At 38.9% G+C, this 10683-nt stretch overlaps 1 protein-coding gene across 1 annotated transcript in view; it reads left to right on the top strand.

Moving 5' to 3' along the window:
- The window catches only part of SNX24 (sorting nexin 24), an 88718-nt gene that overhangs the window by 401 nt on the left and 77634 nt on the right, over positions 1–10683 (top strand). The window lies entirely within an intron of this gene.

A 10683-nucleotide genomic window follows, 5' to 3' on the forward strand; every position in this document is an offset into this window, starting at 1 on the left:
AGCGACAGCGGCTGGTGCAGCGTGACCAGCAAGGGAGGAGAGGCAGCTGCTCCCTTGCCGCTCGGCCCTGCTGGAGAAGCACATGCTGGGTCTAGGTCTGGGCTGCCCAGAACAGAAGCTGGAGTGAGTCCAGTGCAGGACGAAACACGGTGAAAGGACTGGAGTGTCTCTTGCATGTGGAAAGGGTGAGAGACCTGGGACTGCTAATCCTGAAGAAGAGAAGGGGCAGGGGCATCTCTTCAAGGTGTACGGATGATCTGAATGGAGAGAATGAGGGGGCCAGACTCTTTGTTTTGGTGCCCAGTGACAGGAGAGGTGGCAGTGGGCAAACATCAGAACGCAGGGAACGCCCTTTAAACATAAGACAAGACTGGTTCGTTATCATGAGGGTGGTCAAGTACTGGCATGGGCTGCACGGAGGACTGTGAAATCTCCATCCTTGCGGGTTCTCAAAACCTTCCTGGACACTATCCTGGGTAGCCTGCTGTATAGTTGACCCTCCATGAACAGGCAAGTTAGTCTGCCCAGTTTTTAGAAGTCTTTTTTGTTCCCAATAGTTTTCTCATCCCACAAAACTGTTGGACTGTAACACTTTCACATGTTGCTGGGTGGAGACAGGTGGACCAAATCCCAAGGTATTTGTGTGAAAGTGGATATTCAAAGCTTGCTTCTTTTATTAAATATATTCATTTAGTAGCTCAGACCTCATAAGAAATACCAGAAGAAAAATTGAATCCTGTGGAACATTTAGAAGATTAATCCATGTAGGCATAGTTTCATGAAGCAAGTTCATCTTCCTGATGCTTAATGCTGTATATTATTTGGTCCTCACTACTAGTAAGTGTTTGCAGGCCTTGCAAAAGATAAACCACTTTAGATGTATTAATGTGGGACTGTAGCAGCATTAATATTTCTGCCTCTTGGGTGAACTTAAATATAAGTGACTTCCTACAAGACACCTGTGTGATTCTGGGGACTTGGCTTTAGAACATTTTGACTGAGTGTGATTACAATAGCACAGGCTGATCCTACCATGTCCTAGTTGAGCAGCTTAGTTGAAATGACAGAGTGATTGCTAAGATTTTCATATTACACAAATAGGATTTTTCAAAGTAATGCTTATTTTTAGTATTTGCTTTTAGTGAGTTTCTATTTCTTTAAATGTAATTCTGTCTGTGACTCCTGCTATCTAGAGGATTCATTCAGGTTTTTTAAATTTCATAAATGTTAAGCTGTGTAAGGTTCAAAGAAGTCAGAAATGTAACTATATGTTTCTAGAAGTCTTTCAAGAAAATGATATTACAACACTGTTGATTGTTACAGCACTTTTCCTCTTGAGTCATTTAGTGGTGATGAGTCAGTCTCATGGATCTGAAAGTTGCTGTAGTTCAACAGACTTTGGTAGTTTTTCCTGCATGATTATTTTGCCATTTCAGTCAGATTCTGTACTGTTTTGCATACAAAAATGATCATGCTTTATGTTGACCATGAAACTGTACAAGGAATTGTTGCTGAAGTTTGTCTGGGTCAGGCATGCTTGTAGGAGAGGATATGGAAAACTGTTCTGATAATAACATTGTGTCTTTCCTTTATGTTTTAAGGAGGTTATGGACTATGCATGAGGAAAGCTTATGCCAATGTAATCGTGAATTTGTTATATTGCTAAATAATTTGGATAAGTATTGTTCCAAGCACAGAAATTCAAAGGGGTACACTATATGTCCTCCTTCCAGTGAAACTGAGGTTAACAAAAGCTTACCATTGTTCTGTATTGGCTATGAACTTATACAGGCAATTCACTTCAAGTTGGTTTTCATCATCAGCTTTACAGTATTAACATTTAAAACAGTTTGATGAGAAAGGTCAAAGAAGGTGTACTCCCAATGAACACTACTGGCAAACTGGTAACAATGGACAAGAAAAGGCTGAGCTACTTAACTTTTTTTGCTTCAGTCTTCACTTGCAGTCTCTTTTCCCACACTTCTCAAGTGGATGGACTGCAAGGCAGGGAATGGGGAAGTAAGTTGCTTCCCTACTGTAAGAGATGATAAAGGTCATGAAGAACCTACCTAAGTCTATGGATGCTGATGAGATGCATGCCAGAGTCCTGAAGGAATTGGCTGATGTAGTTGCCAAGACACTCTCCATGATACTTGAAAAGTCATGTGAAATCCCAGGTGACTGGGAAAAAGAGTACCCATCTTTAAAGAGCATAGAAAGGAGGACCTTTGGAACTACCAACCTGTCAGTCTCTCCTCTGTGCCTGGGAAGATCATGGGACAGAATCTCCTAGAAGTTCTGCTAAGGCACATGGAGGCCGGGGAGGTGATTTGAGACAGCCAGCACGACTTCACCAAGGGTGAGTCCTGCCTGACCAGCCTGGTGGCCTTGTGTGATGGAGTGACTACATCAGTGGGTAAGAGAAGGGCTACAGATGTCATTTATCTGGACTTCAGTAAGGCCTTCAACACAATCTCCTCCAACATTCCTCTCTAAACTGAAGAGAGAGTTGGATTCAGTGTATGGACTGTTAGATGAACAAGGATTTGGTTGGATGGTCACATCTAGAGGGTTGTGGTCAGTGGCTCAGAGTCCCAGTGGACATCAGTGGCAAGTGGTGCCACCAGGGGTCTGTACTGGCACCAGTGTTATTCAATACCTTTATTAATGACATAGACAAAAGGATTGAGTGCACCCTCAGCAGATGACACCAAGCTGAGCGGTGCAGTGACACTCCTGAAGACAGGATGCCATCCAGAGGGACCTGGACAAGCTCCAGAAGTGTGTCTGTGGGACCTTCATGAGCGTCGAAAAGGCCAAGTGCAAGGTGCTGCACCTGGGTTCAGACACCCTCGATATCAATCCAGGCCTGGGGGATGAAGGGATGGAGAGCAGCCATGCTGAGAAGGACTTGAGGGTGCTGGTGGATGAGAGGCTGGACATGACCCAGCCATGTGCACTCACAGCCCAGAAAGCCAAACATGTCCTGGGCTGCATCCAAAGCAGCGTGGGCCGAAGGGGAAGGAGGGGATTCTGCCCCTCTGCTCTGCTCTGGTGAGACTCCACCTGGAAGGGGTCTGTTACGTCCAGCTCTGGGGTCCCTAACACATGAAAGAGAGGGACTGTTGGATTGAGTCCAGAGAAGGGCCACAAAAAATGGATCAGAGGGATGGAGACCTCCGCTTTCCTCTTTCAGTGAGGAAAGGCTAAGAGAGTTTGTGTGTCCAATCTGGAGAAGAGAGGGCTCCAGGGCTCCATTTTTGCAGTATATAAACGAGGCTTTCAGAAAGATGGGGATAGGCTTTTTAGTAGGTCTTGTTGCAGTAGAACAAGGTGCAGTGCTTTTAAACTAGAAGAAGTGTAGATTCAGAGCAGACCTAAGGAACATAGGTTTTACAGTGAGGGTGATGAAACACAGCAGAGGTTGCCCAGAGAGGTTTCAAATGGCCCAGCCCTGGAAACATTCAAGGGCAGTTTGGATGGGGCTCTCAGCAACCTGATCTAGATTATATCCCTGCTCATTGCGGAGGGGGTGGATTAGATAACCTTTAAAAGTGCCTTTCAACCCAAACTATTACACGATTCTGTGATCACAGGAGTACCACTTTACACAGGTGATCTTTTTACTGTTTTATTTCCTGCAAGTGCTAACTTGCTCAAAATTAAAATGTTTTGTTGGACTGGAGTAGCTGGAACAAGGAACTATCAGATGTTATGCAACTAATAGCAGAAAAGGATGATGGAAGCAGATAGAAGATTGCTGATGTGCTGACTGCCCACCAGCCAAGTCACATTCCAGAGGGTTACAGAGGGTGCCTTCTGCACTGTGACTGCCAGGGCCATTGCAGAGAAGCAGCACTCACAAAGGGTTTTTTGACAAGAGTGGCAATGCTCCGAATGGCAATGCTAGAAACAGGGATGGTGGTGACCTCCTGCATGAAATGAGAGACTGAAGGGAGAGTTGTTCCTCTCTGTGGTGGCTCTGCATTGCAACCATTACACGCTTTCCTGACATCCCTGTGTTTCTGGTTCCTTATATTTAGCAGAACAGAATCCAGTTCCCCTGGATGCAGACTGCTACTGTGTGTTCTTACTGGAAAGAAAAGACACAAAAGGGATGTTTGTCCTTTTCTTTATGGGAATTCATTACCAACTTACTGGTTTGTTTTCAGCTTAACCCTGTTGTTTCAGGTTATTTTCTTTTTCCCCGTGGTGTGACTAAGCAGCACTTGGAAAGTGGAATGGGCAGAGATCCATCATTTCTGGGGAGAGGGTGAAAATGACTTGCCATAGAAGGTGGAAACTTCTCTCTAGCTTCAGAGGGAAAACTAAAGTGCAATTAAGAAATAAAAAGGGGGAGAGATAAAATATTGGGGAAGATAAAAGATTAGAAGAAAAAATTAGGGTAAAACCTTATTATGCAACATTTGAGATTGGGGTCTGTCAATAAAGTAAATGGGAAACACACTTCTTTCAAAAGTGTTTGTTTCAGCAGCTCAGCTTTACTAAAGCACTATTCCTCTGGTATAAAATCTTGGAAGTCTTTTTCCCCCTCCCCCACACAAAAAAAGCCAAACAAAAACCCCAGAGTAAATTTGCACTTGTTCCAGTTCTGTTTGGAGTATACATAAAATGATGAAACACAGAATATGGGAAATGGCAGTTTTCCTGGTGGACAATTAAATTTCATTGTCAGTTTAAATTGATGACACTAGCTTCTAAACTATTGAGCCTGTGCTAATAAATGCAACAGTTGTTCATAATTTGGCAGTGAATGACCTTTAAATGTAGGCGCTTACTAAGGATGTCCCTAGAGAACAATTCAACTTCGAAATGACATCCACGTGTTCTTGTTGTCATTTAAATATGCTCCCTTTGTCAATAACAGAATAATAAATACTAGTTAGATTTCTAATGTTGATTCAGATCCCAGGAAACTTACTGAATAAATTAGTGTACATTTGATTTATATTGACCAAAAAAATTTTACAGTGGTATATTGCAGGTCAAGGTGACATACATTTAAATGTGTTGTAGAGCAGAGGGCATACTTGACTGACACAAGTGCTTACTGCATTTTTAATTAACACTTCCAATACTACTCTCCAAATTGCTCCTGGAGTTGCAAATGTAGAAGCAAGATCTGACATGTAAGATCATAAACTAATGTGGGTTTTTTGAAAGTCCATAGGCTTTACCTCCATAGAAGCAGCAGTTTAATTACAAGGCTATACTTCTGTTTGTGGAAGTATAAAACCACAAAGATCTAAGGTTTGGTATAGTTTATGTATTTTACTATTCTTTGCTGTTAATATAAATGTACACAGAGTCAAGAAGGGGAGTTTTTAGTAGTTCTTCCATGAAGACCTAGAATAAACCACAATAGCAAGTTATAAAGGGGGACTGTTTATAAGTTTCATGATTACAAAGCCTGGAGGGAGTAATTGTGAGTTTACATAAAAAGATTTCAAAGCATTACTGTTCTAGCACTTTTGCTTTCACTTTTCTAGACTGTGTAAACTTGGTAGTTTTAAAAAATTCTGAACAGATTTTGAGTGCCTTGAGTATGAAATCTGCCAGGGTGAAGACTACTTGCTTACCAGCCAAGCTTTTATAAGCCCACCATTTATTAACCTTGTGTCACAAGTACTGTTGAAATCAGTGACACACCAGTTACTCCAAGTTCAATGAAGTTCAACAGAAGTATTATATCTATTAGGTCTAATTAGAGCTTTTTACAATCTCAGTGTCTTCAGAGAGGATTTTCAAATGTTCTGCTCTACAAGGGTGTCAGAGTAGGTCTGTACAGATGCATTTCTCTCCTACAGGAATGGTGAAGATGATAAAAGATAATTTTACAGATGTCAGTGATTTTGTGATTTCAGAAAAATGCTGTTTTGATCATTGCTTTTTGTGGGTTTGAAGTTCCAATGAAGGTGCATGTGTTAGTGGAGGAAACAGACTTGATAATTTAAGCCAGATTGCTGCTACTAAAAATACTTCTTTTTCTTTTTTTTTTCAGGGGGTAACTTGTGCATTTGTCAGCAGTGACAATTAAATTTCTTTCCTCAAGTCAGTTTTCCTGTTTGACAGACTTTGTCAGTGATATGAAACTAACCACTTGGTATGCAGTGGGAACCTGAGGAGCGTAAAGTAAGACACAAAGAATTTTGCAGTGCACATGATGGCAGCTAAGGCAGAAACCAGGAAGAAGTAAAACCAAAGTGAAAACTGGCTGAATTTGTATGTAGCGATCAGTTGGAGCTGTGGACAGATCAGACAGAGACGTGTATCTCTGGTGATCTCCAGTTGCTGTGCAATTGGTCGAAGGCCCCCTGATTCACAGTCATGCAATCTTAATGGAAAGGGCCATGTAAGATTTCTCTGAGCAGGAAATACCTTTTGCTTTATTTGCAATGGAAGGGTCAACAGTTGAATATAGAAGCAGCAGCATGATTACCTCTGTCAATTTTCACCTGAAAGACCAAAAGTTGACACTTTCTATCAGTACACTACAACTGCAAAGCATCCATTATCCATTCCTCTCACAGTATCTACTGGTTTGCGGTTTTAATGAGGAACTTACATTTTCAGAATGATTGGAGGTAGCAGGGCATTCAGACTTGCATCACAATAAAGATATATTTGAATTGTATCTTTGAGAGGTATTGGCGGCAAAGTTTTGTTAATAATGTAATACTATCAGCGGAATAATTTCATCAGAAGATTAATGCTTAACTACTTCTGGTGATGTTCCCAGATAGTGTCAAGTCATGATAATTGTAAAATCTTTTCAACAAAGATAATGTTAATCTTCTGTACATTCTTCACTAGCCAGGAGTGAGAACACACCAGGCTTTAAAATGCAACATGAGGGAAGATGTAATAGATTTCTCCTTTTTTCTTACTGCAATGCAATTTTAACTGGTCTTTGAATTTTTTAGCGCTTGATGTAATTCATTCCAGGTTTAATTGATAATTAGTCAGCATTGTTATGTAATTTATTAAGTTATCTTGTCATTTCAGTATATGAGACCTAAGAGGTGCTTCTGTGTAGAGTGGTTGGTGGGATAACTTCAGTGCTGCATTTGGGTACAGTAGAAGTACTTGGTTTAGGTATGCACCATGGAAGTGTGCTAATGGAGGCTTTTGAGCTACTGTATTCTGCATAGTCTTACTATCAGTAGCCATTATTTTTTTGTGTTTACAGGAATTATATGAGGATTTGTATCAACTTTTCATGTTCTGTTTTCTATAAGCCTGAAATTTTTGTGGCTTGGGGAAGATTAAAATAACATTTTGGAGAGCATTCTGTAAGAGGATTTTGATGACAAAACAAAAGTGTTGTCATGCCGTTTCAAAGCAGCATTGTATTTTTAATAGAAAATGAAAGGACAAGTGTATGTAGTCCATTAATAAACTTATTCTGAGATGTCCTGATGATAAAAGTCTTGCAGCCAGAGTATGAATACCCTCTTCCTGTGAACAGTCTTTTTAAAGTTATTATTTCAACCTATATATTATGTTATAAATTTCACATTTCATAAACCAGTAAATATTGTAGGGTTGGTTTTTGTTTTTGTTGTTGTTGTTTGTTTTGTGTTTTATTTTTTTTTTTAAAAAAGTATATGAGGCACAGCAGTCAGGCTTGGATACTTTCAGGCATTGAAATAAGATGAGACAGAAGGAGCATACCATGAGTAAGGAGCACCATGTCCAAGCCAGGTTCAAAACAATGTTTCTTCTCATTCCTCCTCTGTTGGTGCAGTGAGAGCTCCACCTCCCGTTCAAAAAAACCTTCAGTTCTAAGAGCATATAAATAGGAAATCTGAGAAGATGATTTTGGGTGTTGAATTTGCCCTTAGTGTAGGGTACTTACTACAGTAAATAATTTATGAGAAGTGACAGCCAAACCTCCACTGCAACCTACATCTAATACATTATTTATTTAGATGTCACAGTCTTTGTGGGTCCCGGTTAAGTCCTGGGCCTCTATGAGACAGTTGCGGAATAATGTACATGCTACACAGTTTCAAAAATCACTCTTGAAAGGGGTTGCCTACATTTGATAATAGTTGTTTGCCTGATGAGATGCTGTGAAAAGCATTGTATATCCAAAAAGGTATTCTTACTATTTGAGTACTTAATTCTTTAACAGAGTGAAAAGAGCATAAAACTTCTGTGAAAGTCTTCTCTCCCACTAGGTTACCTTGAAAATTGTAAGATAAGAATTACCAAACTTCATTAGTTTATTTTTTATATTTCTTGTCTCTCCTGTAATTGATTCACTTTTTAAAAAATGGATCCCCGTTTTATACCAGAGCAGAAGGTATTCAAGTGCTGCAGTATCTTCAGATTGGAAAATAATGAAATCTAAAGCTTTCCTTATAATCTTTTACAAAAGGGCAAACAAAGTCTTGATGAGGTAGTGAAATAATCAATTGTTCAACAGCAAGCCTGCATTGATTACAATACACTGCTTTTATGAAAAAGGACCATATGTGTTGAGAAATACATACTTCAGCTAACTGCCTTCACTTCTGGTTTTGAACAGGACTCTTTCTTTGTGTATAGATTCACTTCTCTACTCTTTATTGAGTAATCAGGCTCTTACCAGGAATAGGACTCCCTGATCATGTGTCCTCCTTGCAGTTGAGCTGTGATGGTAATTACAATCTGACTTTCTTGTTCCTTTATGATGTGGGAAAAAAAAATGGAACTGTCTTCAGTTTAATAACTAATTAACGGACTAGTACATTTATGATAATGTTGGGGAATGTAATAAAAATATTAGCTTTGCTTTAAATATGTGAAGAAATAGATATTTAGGAAAAAATTGCAAACCAACATTGGATTTGAAAGTTATGCCATTATAGAATCAGTAAACCTATTAGCCTATTATTCTACTGATTTGTTCCAAATTCTAAGAAAAATTATCTCCTGTGATGACATACTCCCTATAAAACTTCAAAATGCTTCTATTCTTACAAACAAGTTTGAGAACATGTGATAGCTGGTTTCTAATTAGAGATTCATTCGCCCACTAAAAGCCAAAGACATCCCTTCTGGGTTTATGTTCTAGCAAGGGAGCATAAAAAGTCAGTAATTACTGAAAACATTTATTTTTGGTGTTGAATAGAAAATGCCAAAGGCCTTTCCTTTTGCTGAGTCCTCAGAATGGGGATATGATTGGTAGGAATGGCATCTTTGCACCATTTCCTCTGATGCGGTGACTAGAAAGCTCAAGTAGATTCTGAAGTATGGCTGAGTTTGGGGTGGGTGTCTTTGTTGTTTCATTTGGTTGGTTTGGTTTTTGTTTGTTTGTTGTTTGGGTTTTTGGAGGGGTTTTTTTGTGGGTTTTGTTGTTTTTGTTTCTTTTTTTAAATTTAAAATTTCTTTTTCGTATTTGTCCTCTCTATCAAAATCTGTTGCTAATTTTGGTTTTACCTTCCCTTGTCAGAAATGTTTCAATATCAGACATCCAAGTTTTGCCGTGAATTCTTATTGACATTTGGGATGAGGAAAAGAATATTTTTATGAGTGTTTTAAAACAATTCAGTAAGAACTTGATGAGAATGTTATTGCAGATAGTAATTTTTTTCTCTCAAGCCAGTTCTTATGGTGGCCAGAATTAGAGGCAGAGTAGGAAAATATACTTTGTAAAAAGTTCAGCACTTGCAGGTAAGAATTCTTTTAACATTTTATCTTTTGGTACCTACTTGCTACTATATATTTGTCTGGGAAATAAGGCGAATGTGATAATGGGGACCAGAAACAGTTTTAAGGTTCTTGGTAGAATAATTTTTTCTCTACATGCATTTAGTCTTCATATTTGAATATTCGCTTTCCTGGTTTGTATCTAATTTCAGCTTAAAAAACCTCTAAATGTAGTTTTAAGGGTGAAAAAACCTGGTACCGTCTGGTTTGTAGTATGGAACTCTAAATTAAAAGAGTGATTTTATTTTGTCTAACCGGTGGGAGAAAGAAAGAAACTTCTTCTGAAATAAATTGTTCTGTAAACTAAGACAAGATGAAAATAAAGTGTGTTTTTTTTTTTTTTTTTTTTTTTTTTTTTTTTTTTTTTTGTTAAGTGTGAATGTTGTCATTACTATCTTTGAATGCAGTGGCCAGGATAATACCACTAACACAAAACTTTCCTAATTGGCTAAGTGTTTAAATAATACATTTTGTGAACTGATACAGAAAATGTTAGTTTTGAAGTGTGTTTGTTATCTAGGAAAGAACTGGTAACATGCTGCACATTCAGAACTATTTTTTGCTACTAAATTGTCAAAAATTGCTGATTTGAAAGGGGGTAAAAACCTGCTTAAAGTAATCACAGATACCACTGTTATCTGTTACAGGCTAAGAACTTAATGCCCTATTGCTCAAATGAGTTTTTACCATAACGAGATAGCTATATCACACTCCTAAGTGAAAAGCTCATGAACTTGCCTGCATGGTTATTTCCAGCCTCCACTCTTCTAACAAGCTCCCAAAGTTGTTGTTGCTTATAAAAGTGGAAAATGGACCTGATAAAAATGTTTAGTCTGCGGAGCTGTGTTTTATTTATCATATCACAAAAGAGCAATGTTTTGTTGCATCATGGTCAAAATAGAAGCGACCTTGCTTGTTCGTGAGTGCTCAAAGCCTAGAGATAAGAGGCAAAGTAATAGAGTACAA

This window comes from Corvus brachyrhynchos, unplaced genomic scaffold (assembly GCF_000691975.1).
Source record: "Corvus brachyrhynchos isolate BGI_N302 unplaced genomic scaffold, ASM69197v1 scaffold90, whole genome shotgun sequence".
NCBI classification, from domain to species: Eukaryota; Metazoa; Chordata; class Aves; order Passeriformes; family Corvidae; genus Corvus; species Corvus brachyrhynchos.